At 40.9% G+C, this 19,174-nt stretch overlaps 1 protein-coding gene and 1 long non-coding RNA gene across 3 annotated transcripts in view; one reads left to right on the top strand and one right to left on the bottom strand.

Moving 5' to 3' along the window:
* The window catches only part of UMAD1 (UBAP1-MVB12-associated (UMA) domain containing 1), a 254,614-nt gene that overhangs the window by 233,656 nt on the left and 1,784 nt on the right, over window positions 1–19,174 (top strand). The window lies entirely within an intron of this gene.
* LOC113891692 overlaps window positions 17,987–19,174 on the bottom strand; it is a 106,439-nt gene continuing 105,251 nt past the window's right edge. Inside the window, exon 2 of the long non-coding RNA XR_003510856.1 lies at window positions 17,987–18,213. This is a non-coding gene — a long non-coding RNA (uncharacterized LOC113891692). The remainder of the gene's footprint in view (window positions 18,214–19,174) is intronic.

The following is a 19,174-nucleotide window of genomic DNA, read 5'->3' as shown; positions in this document are numbered from 1 at the left end:
AAAAGAAGCCCTCAGAGCCAGTATAAGTAGAGACAAGTACTCTAGAGAGCAATTTGGCATTATCTCTCAAATGTGAAGACAATTTTGTATATATACTCCAATAATATATCCTCCTATACTAAGATGTCATATGAAATTTTCTATCACAACTTGAACAGTTTCAAAAGATGGAGTTTCCCACATATTGTAAATATTGACATTTAAACATAAAACTATGACATCATTCTTTCATATTTATCCAATGAAATTGAAATCCCATAGCAGTTTCACACACGACATTATCTGTCTAAAAAAATACATGAACAGGCTCTTTACCAATCAGAAATTTTGCATCATTCCTTTTTCTACTTGAACTCAGATTTCTATCCATGAAGATCTTTTATTGATCACTGTACCACATTTCTTGGCAACAAAAAATTAGTATGAATTAAATATATATATATGCGTGTGTGTGTGTGTGTGTGTGTGTGTGTATACACACACACATACACACACACACTATGACCACAGGCCAAGTGTTAGAAATTTCTTCTGAATTATTTATTTGTAGTAGATAATCAACCAAAACAATATATTACACATTTTTATAATTACTTTAAATTTTTGTAGAAGGGTATCTCTTAATAGAAGAGCTTAATTTTTCCTACAATAAATTCATGTGTCTGAGGACGATTATTACTACAATAAAGCTAACAGTAAAATGAAGAGAAGGAATTGGGCCACGGTAATTACAGTGGAGGGGAAGAGCTTATAAAGGTATGTGTTTTTTACATGCATTAGTATAGTACAATCTACAGTGTTCCTCTGAAGTTTATCTAAATATTATATACTATGTAGATGAAATTTAAAAATCATAGATTTATGATTTAAAAATCATCATAGATTTATGATTTTCAAAAATATGTTGGCAAAAGGATGAAAATGTTTCTTCTGCGAGTCTGATTGAGTGTTTAAGAAAATAAAAAACACTATGATCAATACAGCGTCCTTTTGCTTGCAGATGTAGCTTTGACCTATTGGAAGTAAAGGTGGACTTTCACTATTAATCTCCTTTCTGTCTCAATGGACCTGCCTCTCCTGAATATTTCATACAAGTAGAATTACACGCAGGCTTCCCTGATAGCTCCAGTTGGTAAAGAATCCGCCTACAACGCAGGAGACCTGGGTTTGGTTCCTGGGTCGGGAAGATCTGCTGGGGAAGAGATAGGCTACTCACTCCAGTATTCTTGGGCTTCCCTTGTGGCTCAGCTGGTAAAGAATCTGCCTACAGTGTGGAAGACCTGGGTTCAATTCCTGGGTTGGGAAGATCCCCTGAAGAAGGGAAAGGTTACCCACTCCAGTATTCCGGCCTGGAGAATTCCATGGACTGTATAGTCCATGGGGTCACAAAGAGTCGGACACGACTGAGCGACTTGCACTTCACTTTGTGACTTACTTTTTTCACTTGGCATAATGTTTTCAAACATCATCCATTTGAAACATGTATCAGTACTTCATTTCTTTTTATAGTTTTAATTGTTGAATAATATTTCATAATGTGATTATACCACCTTTTGTTTATCCATTCATCAGTTGGCTTGTTTCTACCTTTTGGCTATTGTGAATAACCCTACTATGCAAATACAGAAGTATTTTTTTGAATACCTGTTTTTACTTTTCTTAAATATATATCTAGGAGTGGAATTGCTGGCACTATGATAATTCTCTGTCTAAATGTCTGGGAAACTGCCAAGCTGTTTTCCAGAGTGTTTGCACCATTTGATCTTACCACCAGCCATGTGTGATGGTTCCAGTTTCTCTGCATCTTAGCCAGCAGTTGTTGTCTGACTTTTTGATTATAGCCATCCTAATGGGTGTGTAGTCTCTCACTGTAGGTATCTTAAGGGTTGTTTTTTTTTTTTTCTTTTTGCAATTCCTTCACAGCTAATGATGTCAAGCATCTTTTCAGTGTGTATTGGCCATTTATCTTCTTTGAAGAAATGTCTATTCAAATCCTTCTCCTGTTTTTCATATAGGTTATCTTTTTATTACTGAGTTATAAGAGTGTATATATTCTAGATTCATAGCCCTTATCAGATATGATTTGCAAATATTTTCCCCCATTCTGCAGGTTGCCTTTTTACTTTCATGATAGTATCCTTTGAAGCATAGTGTCCTTTTAATCAATTTTTGTTTAGGTTTTAGTTCAAAGCCGTTAAATAAATAGGAAGTAAAAATGCACTTGTGAGCCTTTTTAAAATCAGCTATACACTTTGAGCTTGAAAGCATCACTTTTATTGTGCTACTTTGGGCATAAATAGTGATGATGTACTTCCCTTTTTTTTCTACATTTAAGAGTCCACCCAGAAGCTCGCAACTATATTGAGTTCCGGAAATGTTCTCATTCTCTTGTCTTGCCAGTGATATAATCCTCTTAGCATAGTTGGTTCAGGAATAATGTTAAGTAGACCCAGATCTACTTAACATTTGGTTTGGGCCTGTTAAAGGCAACATATCTTCTTTGTTTCCTAAAAATAAACTGCAACCCAGGTTCCAGCCACTTGGCACCTTTTTGCCATTGCTCACCAAGTGCCATGAGCTGGGAAACGTGAGCAGCTGAATGCAGTCATTTGTCCATGTCCCTGGAAAATTGACCACAGAGGGTGTGTTTCAGGAAGAGTCCTCTTCATTGAACAAAAGACAATATGTGGTTATTTTAAGTTCTTAAATTTAACTGGAATATATTTGATTAAGGTAAAAAGGTTATTTTCAAAATATATCACTGAGGCTTCACAACGGTGCTTTTACAGATTAAAATAGTCTAAAGAGTCTATAATTTTAGAGTTTCTAATTCACATAGAATTAGCAATATCCAGCAGGATATAAAAATGAGTCATAATAAACATCCAAAGTTTTTTCTTTTTTTTTTGTTAAGTTGGTATCTTACCATTCCTTGTGCTTTGGTTTTGAGGAAAAAAGAAAGTATGATTATTAGAAAAGTATCCTACAGCCCTTTCTCAAGGAGAAGATGCTCTTTTGGTCATTAGAAGAAATTACACCACATTTTAAAAGGCATGAAGTGAAGTTTCCTTAGACTGGGTTGTATTTGCAAGGCAGAATAGTGTAGCAGCTAAAGTCTACTTCCAGAGTTAGATCAAATTCTCTGTGTTTTAGTGTATTCCACCTTTTAAATGGAAACATTGAGATAATACAGGTAAAAAAAATCTTAGAACAGTGACTCGCAAATAAACGCTCATGAAATGTGAACGATCTCTGGGAGCATACACTATCAGAACATTAGGACCGAACCAAAATGAAGTTAATACAATTAGAATCACTAGTAACTAGTATAATTTACTTTTCAGTATTTATCAGAACTCATAATCTAAACCCTTATTTCCATCCTCATTGGTAGGCCATAAATTATCTAGTTTCTTCAGAGACTTCACATCAACCCACCTGCAAAGAAAGCACAGGAGGGAAACACGGAGCTCTGGTGAACTCTGAGTGTAGAATCTGTACATTTAAGAACACGAAATTACAGGTGTTCGTTTCCAGGCCAGTTTGGCGCTGAAGCCATAGCACTTATTTCTAGAAGGCCAAAGGAAAATTTGTATTGTGTTCTGAAAATGGACTCTCACTTTCACCTCTGATGACCAGTCATTCTCACTTCCAATGAATTACCTTCTTTCATGCACATACAACTTTCTTATCCCTCTTCTATCAGATTTTCCCACTTCAAGAAAAACTCTACCTCATCACCTTACTATTTAGGAGAGTAAAACAAAAAATCTTAATGACCATAGCGCTCCAAATTTCCTAGAGATATTTCTAATTAAAATACTCCACTACAAATCTAGGTTAGCAATCTTGAGAGTGCTCTGAAGTACCTTCCAGATTCCTACCAAAGTTCAGTTCATACAACTTACTTTGCCTTTTTCAAGTACTCACATTTAAGATAACTTTAATATATTTTATCTAATTTGTTTAGTCACTCAGTCATGTCTGACTCTGTGATCCCATGGACCATAGCTTGCCAGGCTCCTCTGTCCATGGGATTTCCCAGGCAAGAACACTTGAGTGGGTTTCCATTTCTTTCTCCAGGGGATCTTCCCAACCCAGGGATCAAACCCATGTCTCCTACATTAGTAGGTATATTCTTTACCACTGAGCCACCTGGGAAGCCTTTTATCTATTAATAATTTATTATTATTCTAATGATAATACTAATACTATAATAATTTTCCTACATCTATTTATAATTATAAGATTTCCTCTCTATTATGGACTCACTGGCCTGAGAAAATATAGTCTGCTTTCTTAATATAAGGTGAATTATGAGAAGATTAGTACTTGCCTGTATTTTTCTTACTTGACTCCTAAATGTTTCTCATTATCAAGAGCAGGATGAAATTAAGTATTCTTCCATGGTAGAAATCCTTTTCATAACCATTGGAGTTCTGAGTTTCTTCTCAAGATACTGTCGATACTTTCTACAGTTATCATTTGTATTGATTTAAGTGGTGTTTCCCTAAGAACGTTTACTAATACAGAAGAGTTAGGGTCTAAGTCTACTTGGAATCATGGCAGTCCAGAGCTGGATCATCCGATCCAATTATCTCTTATTTCAGAGGAGTTGACTGAAACACAGAGAGGCCAAATGATTTACAGAAGGTCACATGGTCTGGGTAGAGGCAGGAGTCCCTGGGACTTGATCTAGTGCTGTTGCTACTCAGTCTTGCAGATTAATTTTCAACTTGATGTATCAGAAACAGTGTATAGTCTGACAAGTACCTTCTTTTTCCTTAAAAACTTAGGAATCCTAAAAAACGATGGCTCAAGGAATTGATTATACATTAATCAACTTTTATGTCAATCTTGAAAGCATCTTTCAACTACAGTGTATTGTTCTTTGAGAAATTCCAAGATGACTTGGATAAAGTTTGTTACTCTGCTGAGGCATTTAAACTATATTTAAATTTATTAAGCTATATGAATTTTAGATTTTCCTCTGATGAATTTTTGGATACAACTGTGGCTTTTCATTTTTAATCATTTCTTAGCATTACTCACTCTCAAGTTTGTTGAGCAAACTTTTCCCAAGAGCAGGTAATGACATCTTGCACCCTTACAAAAATACACAAAAGAATTACTGCGTAGAGTTCCAGCGTGGGTGGAAGGTCTTTGAGAAATTACGGAGCTGTGTCAAACAGGATTGAAATAACATCGGTTATACTCAGATGTTAATTCATAAAGTATTAAATTGACAAGGCTCTTTTTGATTATGATTTTTAATGCCAAGCAAAGTGTATAATAGTAAAGCATACAAATTTATTATACCTAAATAGATTTATAATTCAAAATAAGCGGGAACCAGAGTTTGTTTCCCTTAGTTCAAGTTCTTTCTAACTCTACATACCTAAATAGTATTTGTATATTCATTGACTCCTGACAATCTTTTTAGCATTAATTTGTAGATTTCCACTAGTTGATTTTACTATAGCTTAAAATATTGTGCTGCAATACACTGCAATAGGTAGAAACAACCCAGATGTGTATCAGTGGATGAATGGATAAACAAAATATGATATATACATACAACAGAGTAATAGCTGTAAAAAATTCTGATACATGACGCAACATATATGCATATGGCCTCTGAAAACATTACATTGAGTGAAATAAGCCAAACGCTGAAGGACAAACACTATATGATTCCATTTATATGAGATACTTGGAACAGGCAAGTTGATGGAATATGATATGATAGATAGAAGTTACCAGGGGCTGGAGAAGCGAGGAATGGAGAGTTCCTTAATGGGTACAGAGTTTTTATTTGTGATGACAAGAAAAGTTCCAGAGATGGATAATGGTGTTAATTGCATGACGTGCCTATATTTAATGCCACTGAATTATACACTTATAAATGATTAGGGTCATAAACATTGTGCTGTGTATATTTTACCACAGTAAAAAATATTATCCTGAGTTTGCCATGAAGTGAAACAACAGCACGCTATTTGGGGCTCTGAGTGTGCACCGAGAAGGGACCCAGCCTCCTGCCACTCCTAAGAGCCTCTTCATTCTCACACTGGGGTAGAGAAAACGCAGCTGTGTTTACTTTTCCAACCCCATCTTCTGTTTTGAAATACAACCTTTTTGCAAATGAGAGCCAAAGTCAAGTGACACAGCTTTCTGCTCCCCTCTTCAGTTTTCCAAACACTGTTTACTGTTGACCTAGTGAAGTTGTGGTTAGGTGCAGCACACCCAGGTAACACTATCACTCCCGTGCCCTCTGATGGAATTTAACTAGCCTACTTTCATGATTTCTGTGCTCAGCTTGGTATGATGTGTTTCTGTCTCACTTGCATCTTTATGTGAAAGCATACAATTGTGTATTCACCAACTATAGTATTTTCAAGTGTGTGGACCATTCCACACATCAATTTGCAAGGAAACTAAGGCTTTTCTTAACCAGTATTTTCCTATTTCTCAAAAAATTGTTTGTTTCCTGAGATTAGAAAGATAAATATGCACTATGAACATGAGCTTCTACTGATAATTGTTTTTGAATTCTGGCTATGGAGATAACAATTTGAAGTGCATCCTAAAAATTATGCATTTATGTTTTTACATAATAATGGTAGAACAATGACAGAATACAAATTTTGCAATTAAAAGAGCTGCAAAACAGATTAGCTGTCTTCAAACAACAACTTTAACATGAATTGATTAAAATCTAAATGTCTGTTCTTAAAAATGTATATTATCTTAGGTTTATGAATTTACTAAATGTTCATTTCATCAAAGCACATTCCAAAAAAGCCAGCATATAGCTATTATTTAATATTTTTAGATTTACTTTTTTGGGGGTATTTTCTACTAGTATCTTATGGTATTATTTCCATTCAATCAGTATCACATAAAACATTTGTTATATCTAATTATAAACATCTAATGATATACATTTAAACATCTAGTCATATAAAAACAGATATATTCTCTTATCAGCTTTAAAAATAGAAGAGTATTTCATTTGCTTTCTGATTGTATATGCAGACGGTTGAAGTACTTTATTGTTTTACAAAATGAAAAAAAATCATTAGGATGAAATTAATATTCATTGTGCTGAGGAAATGTGCAAGATCAGGTTTCATTGTGTTCCTTTGAAATTGACTAGAAAAAATATGATCTTGTTGCACTGCATTCTGAAGAAGTTGAATAGATATTTAAAATAAATAAAGTATGTAAATGGGAAGTGGACTCCACTGTGACTAACGAGGGATATCAGATTCTTCAGAACTGTGGTGTACACAGCAAGCTTGAAGAATCCACACACAAAAGCCTAAGCTATTGTGTAACCTTGGTGGTGATCAGATGCTATAGTTTACTAAGCAATTACATATTTCATCCAGCTTGGTAGGTTTAACCTGGTAATAAGATGCTTAGTTGAACCGTTAGTTTAAACTCTGTTTTCTTTAGTCACTCAGTCTGTATTTTAGGAACTTCGTCCTCTACCCCAGATAATACTTGTCTGTAGAGAAACTGTTAAATTTAAGTTCTTTTAAGAAATAAAACACCCAGACAGGTAAGCTTTAAAATTGTTTCTCTTGATGATGGCCTTTATGTTAGAGAGGGAGCATGGGGTTCTAAGTCAGGAGACCCCGCGTACAAGTCTTTGCCGGAACGTAGTGTGTGACCTTGGATAATCACTACCCTTTGAGCCTCAGAAGATGAGAATAAGAACAGCAGCTTCCCTATCAGATTTAGTGTGTTGTGAGGTTCAAATGCAGTAACGTATGTGAGACAACTTCAAAAGCCTTGTAAAGCATGAAACAAATAGTAGTTGCATTTTCCCAAGATTCTGATCAGAACTTTTCAGATCTCCCAGATTTAACTGAATTGTGAAACTGAAAAAACCAAACCAATAAGTTGTTTCAGAGAGCACTATAGGACACGTTTTAAAAACCATGACTTTGTTATGTTTTAGATTTCCCGATCATGTGGTGTCTGTACGATTTTGCTATATTTGTTTTGATTTTTTGGTGTTTAAGATGCTTCTCCGTTGTTTTGGTTTTTTTTTTTAATAAATGGAATTGCTTTGGAAAGTAGAAATTGGTGGGGTTCTAATCTCCTAAAAAAGGGCACCCCTTTTCCTCACCTGCATCTTGAGCCAATGGAGAAGTTAAGACCGAAGAGCCCACAAACAGAGGAACAGAAATGGTGCTCACCTTTTAGACCGATAGAGCCTCGGTTGGAGGTGACTCAGAGTAGCAGCTAAAACGGACTTCCTCGTTCCAATAAACTTTCCCCACTGGTCTGGACATGGGTTAAGTCAGCACAGCACACACTCCTACCCTGGTTCCTTGTCTCCTCTATTTCAAAGAGTCAGAAGGAGAAAGACTCCCCAGGCCTCAGGATCTTGGGCAGTTCAGGTGCCCCCATCTAGAAACATGGACCCTTGGCCATCTTTCACCAACGAGGTAACTCATTCTCCCTCCTTTGGGAGGAGTAGGGGATGGGCAGAAGGCCAGGGTGCTTAAAGAAAAATCCCTCTTTATGGAAGTCAAAGAAGAAAGGGGCTTTTCTCTTGAACAGAGGTGAACAGAAACTAAATAAATGGCATTTATACTTATCCATCCCCTCTCTTACCCACTTCTTCAGCTCTTATCTCTGAGGCTCTCCTTCTCCTCCAGTGATTCCCTAGTCCTGCCACCCTATTGCTGGTCCTGTACCCCGTACCCCTACCCCCAAGCACAGGTTTCCCTGCAGCCCCGTCAGACTGGACCGCATAGCTGTGGACAAATCCTGACTCCCAGACAAGGCAGGCTGATGCTGCAGACTGACTGTGTGCCCGCAGCCCCCAGATTCTCATGTTGAAACTGCTCTCCAGTGTGAGAGTATGTGGAGGTAGGGCCTTTGGAGGTGATTAGGTCATGAGGGTAAAGACTTCATGGACGAGATTAGGGCCCTTACAAAAGAGGCCCCAGGGAGCTCCCTGCCCCTTCTGCCATGTGATGTTACAGTGAAAAGAGGGCAGTCTGTGAGCCAGAAAGCAGGCCTTCCCACACACTGATTCTGCCAGCACCTTGATCTTGGACTTCTCAGCCTCCAGAACCATGTGAAGTAAACTTCTGTTGTTTATAAGCTACCTCGTCTAAGCAGCCTGAACAGACTAAGACAATTGATTAAGGGGAGTCTGGAGTAGCTGAGGTTAGCTTCTGTCGCTCTTTCAGTGAAAGAAAGGTAGGTAGGTAGGTCTCTGGTAAAAATATTTCCCAAACGGTTTCCTCTCTAAAGTTTGCGGCAGCGCCTCACTGAACATCCTTTGGGAGACGTATCTGTGAAGTTGTTTACTTGGCAAGGCAAGAACAACCCATCTCTTTCTTCAGGAAATAGATGTAGCTGGGGTCTCAAGTGAATTTAAAGTTCTACTTGATATGTGATACATGTCAGTGATAATATGGAAAAGAGTGGGTCAAGTCTTGTTAGGAAAAAACAAACAAATGCAAAAATCCACAATCAACATAATATGAAGAAATTTAAATTATTTAGTCACTCATTTGGACTTCTTGGTAGCCCAGTGGTAAAGAATCTGCCTGCCAATGTAGGACATGTGGGTTTGATCCCTGGGTCGGGAAGATCTCCTGGAGAAGAAAATGGCAACCCACTCCAGTATTCTTGCCTGGAGAATCCCGTGGACAGAGGAGCCTGGCGGGCTACAGTCCATGGGTCCGCAAAAAGTCAGACACAACTGAGCCACTGCACAGAAACAAACACGATCACCTCTCATGAGCCAGTCACTGCTCGCATTCAAGGAAACGGAGAGGAATCTACTGTCCCTGGCTTTGAGCTTTCCAGTTTTTCAAGGGTATGTAGACTGTTAAGGGAATGCATGGCCAGGGGCGTGGCTGAGGTTTGAGGACTTTTAGGTGGGGCAGTCTTCCTGAAAGAGTCCTGATGTGCAGCATGCAGGGCAAGCTGAAATAGGCAAGGTGAAGGGAGTGGAAAAACAGAGCAAGATGTAGGCAAAAATCATTGAAAAGAAGAAGACAAGACTCAGAGCTAAAAAGAGCCCAGCCTGTTCAGATAATAACAGTGGAGTAAAGATGGAGTAAAGAGTTTAGAGGATGGTAATAAAAGAAAGCGAGGGATGATCGAGGCCAGCTTATGCCGAATGTGCTATGGTAAGGCGTTTGTGCTTTTTTCTGAAGACGTGGAGGCATTGTAAGCGAGGACGAGCATGTGTCTTAGCCATCACCAGGGATGGGGAGAATGTGTAATCGTATAGAGGGAGTAACGCCAGCTCAGGAAACCCTGGTGACATTCACGCCAGGAGACCTTGGTGGCCTGCACTGAGAGGACGACAGTGGACCTGAAGAGCCATGGATGGACTCAGGGACGCATCAAAGACATTAAAGTCAGTAGGATTCAGTCATTTACTGGATGGAGGGAGTGAGGAGGAGAGAGAAGTCAAAGGTAACTCAGGTTTCTGAGTCAGGCAAGCGTGTTGGCACCCATCACCGATAAAGAACATATCCCGAGAGCATTAGGTTTGCAGTAGACTTGGGAGGAAGCTGAAAGCCAGGTTTAGAACACACGGAGTTATGTTCCCTATTGAGTGTCCGAAAGAATGATGTACAATAGGGTTTGCACATATGGGTTAGGAAGTCTCGATAGAAATCTGGGTTTGAGATTGGGGTGTGTGTGTACATGTGCACGCGTCTGCATATTCACTTTGGGTGGAGGAGTAGGGCGGTAGGCACCTTAGGTATGGATAAGTTCCTCCAGGGAAGTGTGTTGAGGCTAAGAACAAAGGAACAGAAATGAGGCCCTGGAAAATATCACTTCAGAAACAGGCAAAAAAACCAGACAGAAGGCAAACCTAACGAGTGTTACAGAAGCCAAGAAATAAAAACTCAGAGTCACCAGCCTTAAGTGCAACAAAGAGGTTCTGGAAGTTTTAGCACGTCAAGTCATCTTCTGAACGTAGTGAAAGAATGATGATATGAGTGACCTTGGAGAAATCAGTGGCAGTAGAGGGCAGAGAGAGAGGCAGATGGCAGTGGGTGAGGAGTGAGGCAGATAGCGAGTGTCAGCAGTGGTGTCAGCCGGGCTGGGAGACAAAGTAGAGAGATAGTGGCGGTGGGGAGGGGAGCGGAGGAGGTCAGTGGGTGAGGAGCCAGGGGCCCTAGAGACGCGGGGAGAATTTTCTGTAAATGGAGAACTGACTGTATGAAAGATGAGCAATTCGAGGCCACCTTCTGATGGAGGAAGAGTGGGGACAGAATGGCTGTGCAGCACCAGGAAAGGGTCTGCTTTGGGCGGGAGGAAGGCAGCTTGCCCACTATGGCAGGAGGAGGGCACAGGTGGGTACGAGGGCGGGTGAGGCTTGTGAACGTAGCAGGTAGGGGAGATCCTCAGGGGATGGTTCCTGTTTTCTCTATGATAAGGAGGAGGCTAGCCACCTGCTCACAGCAGGGAGGAAGGTGATGATGTTGGGCCAGAGAAGAGAAAGGGTGAAATCCACGCTGTCAAGGCGTGGGGAAAACGTCCTGGGAAAATAGATGTCTGGCAGCTTAAGATTAACGATCACAATTTTTTTTTAATAAACTGTTTAAATGTCTTTTTTAAAAGAATCACTGAAACAGCCCTTTATATTTTCAAAACCAGTATAAAACAGGATCCCCTACTGCACACACCGTTTCTTGCTGGTTCATTTCCTAAAATGCTCCTCTTTCCTCTTTCCACTTCTCCCCCACTCCAGTTGGCTGGTACTAAAGATTTTCCGGCTCTAGTCAAGCCACTTTTCCAAGAATACATGGAACAGATTACAGAGGCAAGCGCCAGCCAGCTTGCTTCCCCTTCTTCACTTACTTGTGTACATTCAGCTGGAGTTCTGAAAAGAGGAAGTCAGGAGAACTTTTTTCTCTTTTAAAGAAAGATGGGAGAAGCAGGAAGCACAGGCAGGTGGAAACACTGAGGGAAAAAAAGAAAGAAAAAGGGAGCAAATACGGAAACAAGAGTATCAAACCAAAATGTAACCTGAAATGGTGTCCTAGGTCAGAGAGAAGAGCCAGCAAAGAAAATGCCTGCTTTCTAACCCAGCGTCTTAGTTTGCTACTAAAATGCTTAGTATCCTTGATCTGGGAGCCCAAGTCACGTGGAACGCAGCCACCTCCTTGCCTTTAGCTCTCTTCTGCCTCATTTATTTGCATCAGCAATGAAGTATTCTGGGCTTTTGTTTGTTTCTTTGGACCAACCCCTTAATTTAAAAATCAAGTCGAGGGAATCAGAAACAAGGGGGCCAGATTCCGCTCCATTCACAGTATTTAACGGGTGCTCCTTACGTGCAGGTACAACTGTTCTGGGTAGTGGGGATTTGCAGAAAAATAGGAAGTAGTCTCTACATTTGCAGTATAATTTCTCCCAGTTGAAAGGAGACCACTGCTTAGGACTCAGGTAGGTAGAAGAGCCCAATCCTCTGGCTTTGATCAGCTAGCCAGACAGTTACTAGCAAGTAGCTTCTTAGGAGAAAGTTTGGGTCCTGCGTGCCCTGTGCCCTGCTTGTATCACCTCTTTCTAACCTCTCGTCCCCTGATACTTCTGACTCAGATTTGCCCCCCGCCGCCCCCCAATCAAGACGCCGATGTGATGCAAGCAGATACCAGCTGAAGCCAAAATAGAAAGGATGGTTATCTGGGGAGATAAAGTGACAGGAGTACCGTGTTCCCTGTTCAGGCTGTTGTTCACAGGAATGTGTCTTTTATTTATAAACATAAAATTAAAGGCATAGACAGCCAGAGCTTGCTATTACCTCTTCTTCCTCTAACTCTTTTCCTAGAAATACACTTGATATAGCTACCTTTGTATGTAAATTGAATGTGTTAGATGAATGTTTTATACCTGGTTTCATGTTCTTTTAATAGGTTCTATTACTGTTGGGGTTAAAGCTGCTTTCTAAATTTTAATGCTTCAGTATTTTGCTTTTATAGGATACTATTTTATCTGTACTTATCTGAGGCACAGGTTACGGAAAAAGGCAGGAGGTTTTAAAAGATGCCAAATATAGGTGCTGTTCATATTAATAAACTTATTTATACCTAAGTCGGGTATGGCTAAGCAGATGAAGTCTCCAAATTGTCAGTGGGTTTGCAAAGTCGGCAACCCTTAATAGATTTCCTGGTGGTTAGTGGGGCCTCTGTGCCAGGAAAAATGTAGTAGTAGTCTGCTCTTAAACCTGCGTTTTCTTGCTTCCACACACCCAAGAATGAAGTTCAGAAGGATGCCACTAACCTTCTGATGCTCTGGAGAGGTGACTTCATTTTTCTGAGCCTTGACTAAAAAGTGTTATGTGCCTCGTATTCTCAGAGTGTGTTTTTCCTTAAGCGCTGAGAAGATTTTACAGATTGAGCCTCATGAATTTTTACAGCCCGTCTGCAAGAAAGGGAGGAATAGAGCCTATAAAGCACTCTGAATCATTCGAGACAAAGATAAGAGGACGTAAGGAACCCAACATACACTTGGCTGGCTCATTTCTCTGAATCATTCGAGACAAAGATAAGAGAACGTAAGGAACCCAAGATACACTTGGCTGGCTCATTTTTAACAGGTTAACTGATGAACAAGAAGTAATTTTTATACAGACATGAAAACACCTGGTTATTTGTAAATGATGTAGATAAGGAAATTTATTTTCTCCCTGAGATTAAAAACTGATTGTGACATGGTATACTCTCACTTACCCTTGTCAGGGCAAACTTAATTTGAAAAAGCAGTATGAAAGCTACATTATAGGAAGGACCTTATATTCAAGAGTATCATCATATCAGTAATTCTGTGAGCAAGATTAGTCACAAAAATAATGACTATGCTTTATGAGCATAATATTTGAAGTAATTTTTTAAAAATTTGGCTATAAACCGCAAGGTTAATTGATTCTTTTCTTCCCACTCTATTGTGGTTGACATACTCATTCTTCCCTTTAAAGACCCATTTTATTATGCAAATGGAAAAAAACTGAAAGACTCTGTGTGGGAGAGAGAAGGCTGCTTTCTGCAGGGGGACTCATGCACCTGTTTCGGCCTTCAGCCCCCACCGCTGCTGCCATTGGCTGCCAAGTCCGGGACTTGGTGATCAGGGCTAGTAGGTGTGGGGTCCTTGAATTTTGACTCCCATTCCCTTTGTGACTTTCTCTTATTTCGCTGTCTAATTTCTCCCCTTCCAACTCTCAGCATGCCAGCAGCAGCTGCATCGTGGCACTTGCCCTGCTGCCAAGAGGGCAGGCAGCCTCCTTGGAGACTGTACTGTGCGTTCTAGCCAACTGTTAAGAGCGAGATGCTGGAGTCAAGACATACAGACCGCTGATACTCAGATCCTTCTAGGGGGCATTTAATGGAACACTGTGTGCATGGTATTTTTTTAATTTAAATTTTGGAAACTTTTTATTATGCAAAGCCTTCAAACATATACCGAGGGAGAAAGAACACTGTAGTACATGCCCACGTACCTTTCTGTCCCTCCTCTTCCCCCATCATCAACACACAGACCGTCCTGTTTCACTGACCGTGCTGTTTTCTCCATGGTTTATCCAGGCTACCGGGAGATTTTCTTCCAGGGATAAATTTTTCTTAAATTATGCTTCTTTTCCATCCTTCTTCAATCTAAGATCTGTCCCCTCGATGATTTTCTCAATCCTTTCTTCCCAAAGGTAAGAGATATTAGAGTCTATTTTTTTTTCTTCTAAATTAAGCCAAGATGCTACTAAGCCAAGTAACTATCATGTTTTCCCCTAAATTTTTGAGGCTTTGTTCATTCAGTTAGCCAGTCTACCAAAGCATGGCTGAAGTGTGCTTAGAATATAGAGTTTTTCAGCGTAACTGAATTTGAAACTCGTCTCACATCCAAGTACTAACCAGGCCCGCCCCTGCTTAGCCTCCAAGATCAGATGAGATTGGGCACAGCGTTCAGGGTGATATGGGTGGTAATAGGACACGCCCTACAGAGCTGTCGTGAGACTTGGAGAGTTAATATACCTAAGTGTTTAATACGTGCTAGTTGCTATCACCGTCACCACCGCCATCGTTTTTTGCCCCTCACCGTTCATTTGACAGAACGGAGAACTGAGGCCCAGGTGGATGAAGCAGCCTCCTTCCTTCAGGTCAGATGGCAGTTTTATCAGAAGAATTTGAACAAGAAGCCACATGTCTCAGTTCCTTTATTATGCTCTGTCCTCAAGGAATTATGCTCTGACAGCAAGAATGATTTGTAAAGGAAAGGGAAGAGGATTAATAGCAGCATGAACAAAGGAATAAATGTCGCTGCCAGAGGTAAACCTTAGAAGCTCATATGTTTAGAAAGCAGAGAGTGCTCTGGGTAACATGCCTCCTTTTTTAGTGGGAAGGTGAGATTATAGGAATGCTTTTGTTTAAGAAAGGAGATGATTTGGCTAATGAAACTGTAGAACACGTTTGGTACTCAAGGGAGGAAGAGAGGAAAGCTCGAGTATGGGATGTGATCAGCAGACCTAGGGAACATTTGCCTGTGAGAGTAAGAGAGAAGACAAGCTCTGAGAGGAGAGAGGAAGGCAAGATTGTTTGAACCATCAATGAATGTCAAAAACAAAAGGACTGGATGGATCCTGGTCTTCACCTAAAGCCAAAAGGGGTCTGACGTTTCTAAAGTTTTTATTTATCACTGACTTTAGCATGTGCTCAGGATTATTCTACTTACTTACAATTATTCATACAATTTTCATAACGACTGTATGGAATAGGCACTAATATTGGTTTCCTAATAGCTAAGGAAAAAGACACAGAAAGTTAAATAACTTGTCCCAGGCCATTTGTATATTTTTGAGGAGGATTTGTACCCAACCCAAATAGTCGGACTCTAGAATCTGTTCTTAAACACTCTGCCATGCTGCTCCATGGTAACCGCAGCCCTGGTGTTTGCATAATATTGAGAAAACCAGTGTATAGTGATGCCCTTTAAAGAGGCTAGAGTCCTGGCATTGTTGCTCACCAACGCCTGTACTCTTGGCCGACGCAAGGACACGTAATACTTAAGTCCCAGTTAGGTTTCAGGAGGCGGTCTCTGCTCGGTCAGTGCATACGTGGACCTGTCTAATAAGATTCATCACTGGGTGACGTCACGTTTGTTCTAGTTGCCATCCTACGAAAGTACTCTGGTGATTTATTTTCACGTGAAGCTGTAAAACAGCCCTGATAGGGATGTGTTTGGTACCTTCATTCATTCATTCACTGCCCAAGTACTTCTGTTCTGGATGTTGGGGGGACGCCAGTGAAGAGAGCAGTTCCTTCTCTACAGAGTCTCCACGGAGTTTCCTTTCTTAGGGGCCTCTTCTCTTCAGCATATAAACTACCATTATTGCTCCCAACTTCCAGAACAGAAAGAAAAATCAGGAGAAAGTTGTCTTGACCCTGCTTTCCTTTCCAGCTACTGGCCATGTCTCTTTTCCCATTTGCAGCATAATATTTAGAAAGTAGCCTATCCTTGTATTGGTCTTCACTTTCTCTCCTGCTACTGTCTCCTAAATACATACCAAGCTGCCTTTCTCCACCAGATCACACCAGCTCCAGGCTTGACTCACACCCCCCTGCCTTCTAACCGCACCACTTAAATGTCTGTCCACTTGGGCTTCACCCTTGACTCCACTTTTCTGTCACAGTCCACCATCTATTCCATCAGCACATCCTCCTGACTTTAGCCTTTAGGTCTCTCCAAAACCGCTTTCTCTCGCTTTTACTATCACAGCCCTAATCTACATCACTATCATCTCTCTTTCCCAGCTGGTCTTCCTACTTCCTTCCCCAACCCCTATACCCCTCACTGCCTGCTATCAACATGGCAACAAAACAGTTCTCTTAAGATGCCAGAGTATCTCTTCTTAAAAAAATATTATAATCCCACATATAGTGTATAGTGAAGTCGCTGAGTCGTGTCTGACTCTTTGCGACCCCGTGGACTGTAGCCTACCAGGCTTCTCCATCCATGGGATTCTCCAGGCAAGAATACTGGAGTGGGTTCTTTCTCCAGGGGATCTTCCTTACCCAGGGATCGAACCCCAGTCTCCCTCATTGGAGGCAGACACTTTAACCTCTGAGCCACCAGGTAAGCCCATAAAACAATATAAATGAATCTCATAATACAACACTGGATAAAAAAAGCCACAAACAGAGTTTATACTGTATGGTTACCTTTATTTAAAACGTAAAAAATAGGTGAACAGTCTATACAGTAAGAAGTCGGGATGGTGACTGAGGGGGTAGGCAGTTGACTGCGAATGAAAGAGAACGCCACGAGGGCCATTTCTATTTATCTGGGTTCTAGTATTTCACTGGTTAAAATGTACCAGCTATACACTTAAGATGTACTCCTTTCTGTAGTTTGCACTTGCATAAAAAGTTTTATAAAATTGTTATTTCTTACACAGAAAATCATTTGTTTCTAGACTTAAGAAAGAGGAATTTATCAGCATTTATAGCCATTATAGTATAAGGCCTCCTCAGGCAAAAGTCTTGACCACTCTCTTTTATTCACCAAATATTTACTGAGCACTAGACACTGAATCTGGCATTTGGGATACAGTGGTGAACATTACAGGAAAAAACTGCTTACGCTTCTGAGGGATGATAATCAGAATAAAGTACAGAATATATCACCAGGTGCCAAGAGGGCAGAAGCAGGAGAGGCGGGCGGAGAATGCTGGAGGGGATGAGGTGTGGGCTCATGGGACAGCCAGGAAAGGCCTCATTGAGAAGGTGACGTTTGGGCCCGCACTGGGAAGGATTGGAGGAAGGAGCCCCATGTGTATCCGGGAGAAGGGTCTGCAGGGTCCAGCCTGAGGCAGAAATGGGCTGACTGTGCAAGAGCCATGGCAAGAACAGAGGGACTAGAGGAGTCCGAACAAGGACAGACCAGCCAGGCTAAGTGTCAGGGAGATGCCTGTGGCCAGATCACCGTGGGCCTTGTAAAGGCTCAGGAGTTTGATTCTGCATGAGACCTTGCGAAATGGGGAGTAAATTTTTGCCTGACCTGGTTTGGTTAGGGGTCAGCTGCTTGTAGTGGGAGGCTCTTCATTCTCATTGCTGTAATCTACTTCTGTTCCTCGTCCATGCTGCTACTGGTGAACGGGTGCCAGCTCACTGCACCAGCCCAGGGCTTGCGCCGAGTGCTACTGTGAACTCGTGCTGCAGGTCTTTTGGTAAACTTCTGTAAGAGACACCAATTTTAAATAAATCAAACAAAATATATCAATTCTTCTTCTTATTCTCATAATAACATAGCATTTTAGTTCCATCATAGGCAGCTTATCAGTCACTGGTTCGGTGCGTGTTAGAAGTCAGTTCCCAAGTACACATGAGGGTAAAGCAGGAACGTATGAAAGGCAGAGAATACAGAGATGGGTACAATGGATTGTGTGCCCCCAGGGACCCTAGATTCTCTTTGCTAGTTGCATTTTATTGTGCTTATGTCTTAACCCCAAAGACACGTAAAGGAAACACCAAATACTGTCCCGGGCAAGCTGCCCTGTAACCGTGCTGAAGCAGGCAAGGTCACTTTGGCTGTGTTGATAGAAGATTTCAGAAAGAAGCTGGAGATCCTGTGGAGCCTGAAAGTTGACGTCAGACTTGGAAAAGCAGCGAGAGAGACTTTGTGGACGTGATCTGGGCTAGGGAAACAGCAAGAGTGCGCGTCTGTATCTGAGGGGCTGGCTTGTGGGTGGTTCATCTGAGTAAGGCTGGGCTTCGGATTCATTTTAACACCTAGAGATATATAGATGGATGTGTTTCTCAAGTAAGTAAAGAGCGGCGTTCTAATCTGAGAATGGGCTTCCCTGGTGGCTCAGCGGTAAAGAACCTGCCTGCCAATGTAGGAGAGCTATAGGAAACGGGGCTTCAATCCCTGGGTTGGGAAGATCCTAGCGAGAAGGCAATGGCAACCCACTGCAGTACTCTTGCCTGGAGAATCCCATGGACAGAGGAGCCTGACAGGCTGTAGTCCATAGGGTCGCAAAGAGGTAGACAGGACTGAGCAAGTAAACAATGGCAGCCTGGGACTATTTATATACTCTGCATTTCTCAATCACCTTGAGATGTTAATGCCACATTTTGCTATATTAATGCCATAGAACCTCAAAGTCTGTAAGATCAAAATGACTTACATATATATG

Source organism: Bos indicus x Bos taurus, chromosome 4, assembly GCF_003369695.1.
Source record: "Bos indicus x Bos taurus breed Angus x Brahman F1 hybrid chromosome 4, Bos_hybrid_MaternalHap_v2.0, whole genome shotgun sequence".
NCBI lineage: Eukaryota > Metazoa > Chordata > Mammalia > Artiodactyla > Bovidae > Bos > Bos indicus x Bos taurus.
The sequence above is the reverse complement of the archived record's forward strand: the minus strand, read 5'-3'. Positions and strand labels throughout refer to the sequence as shown.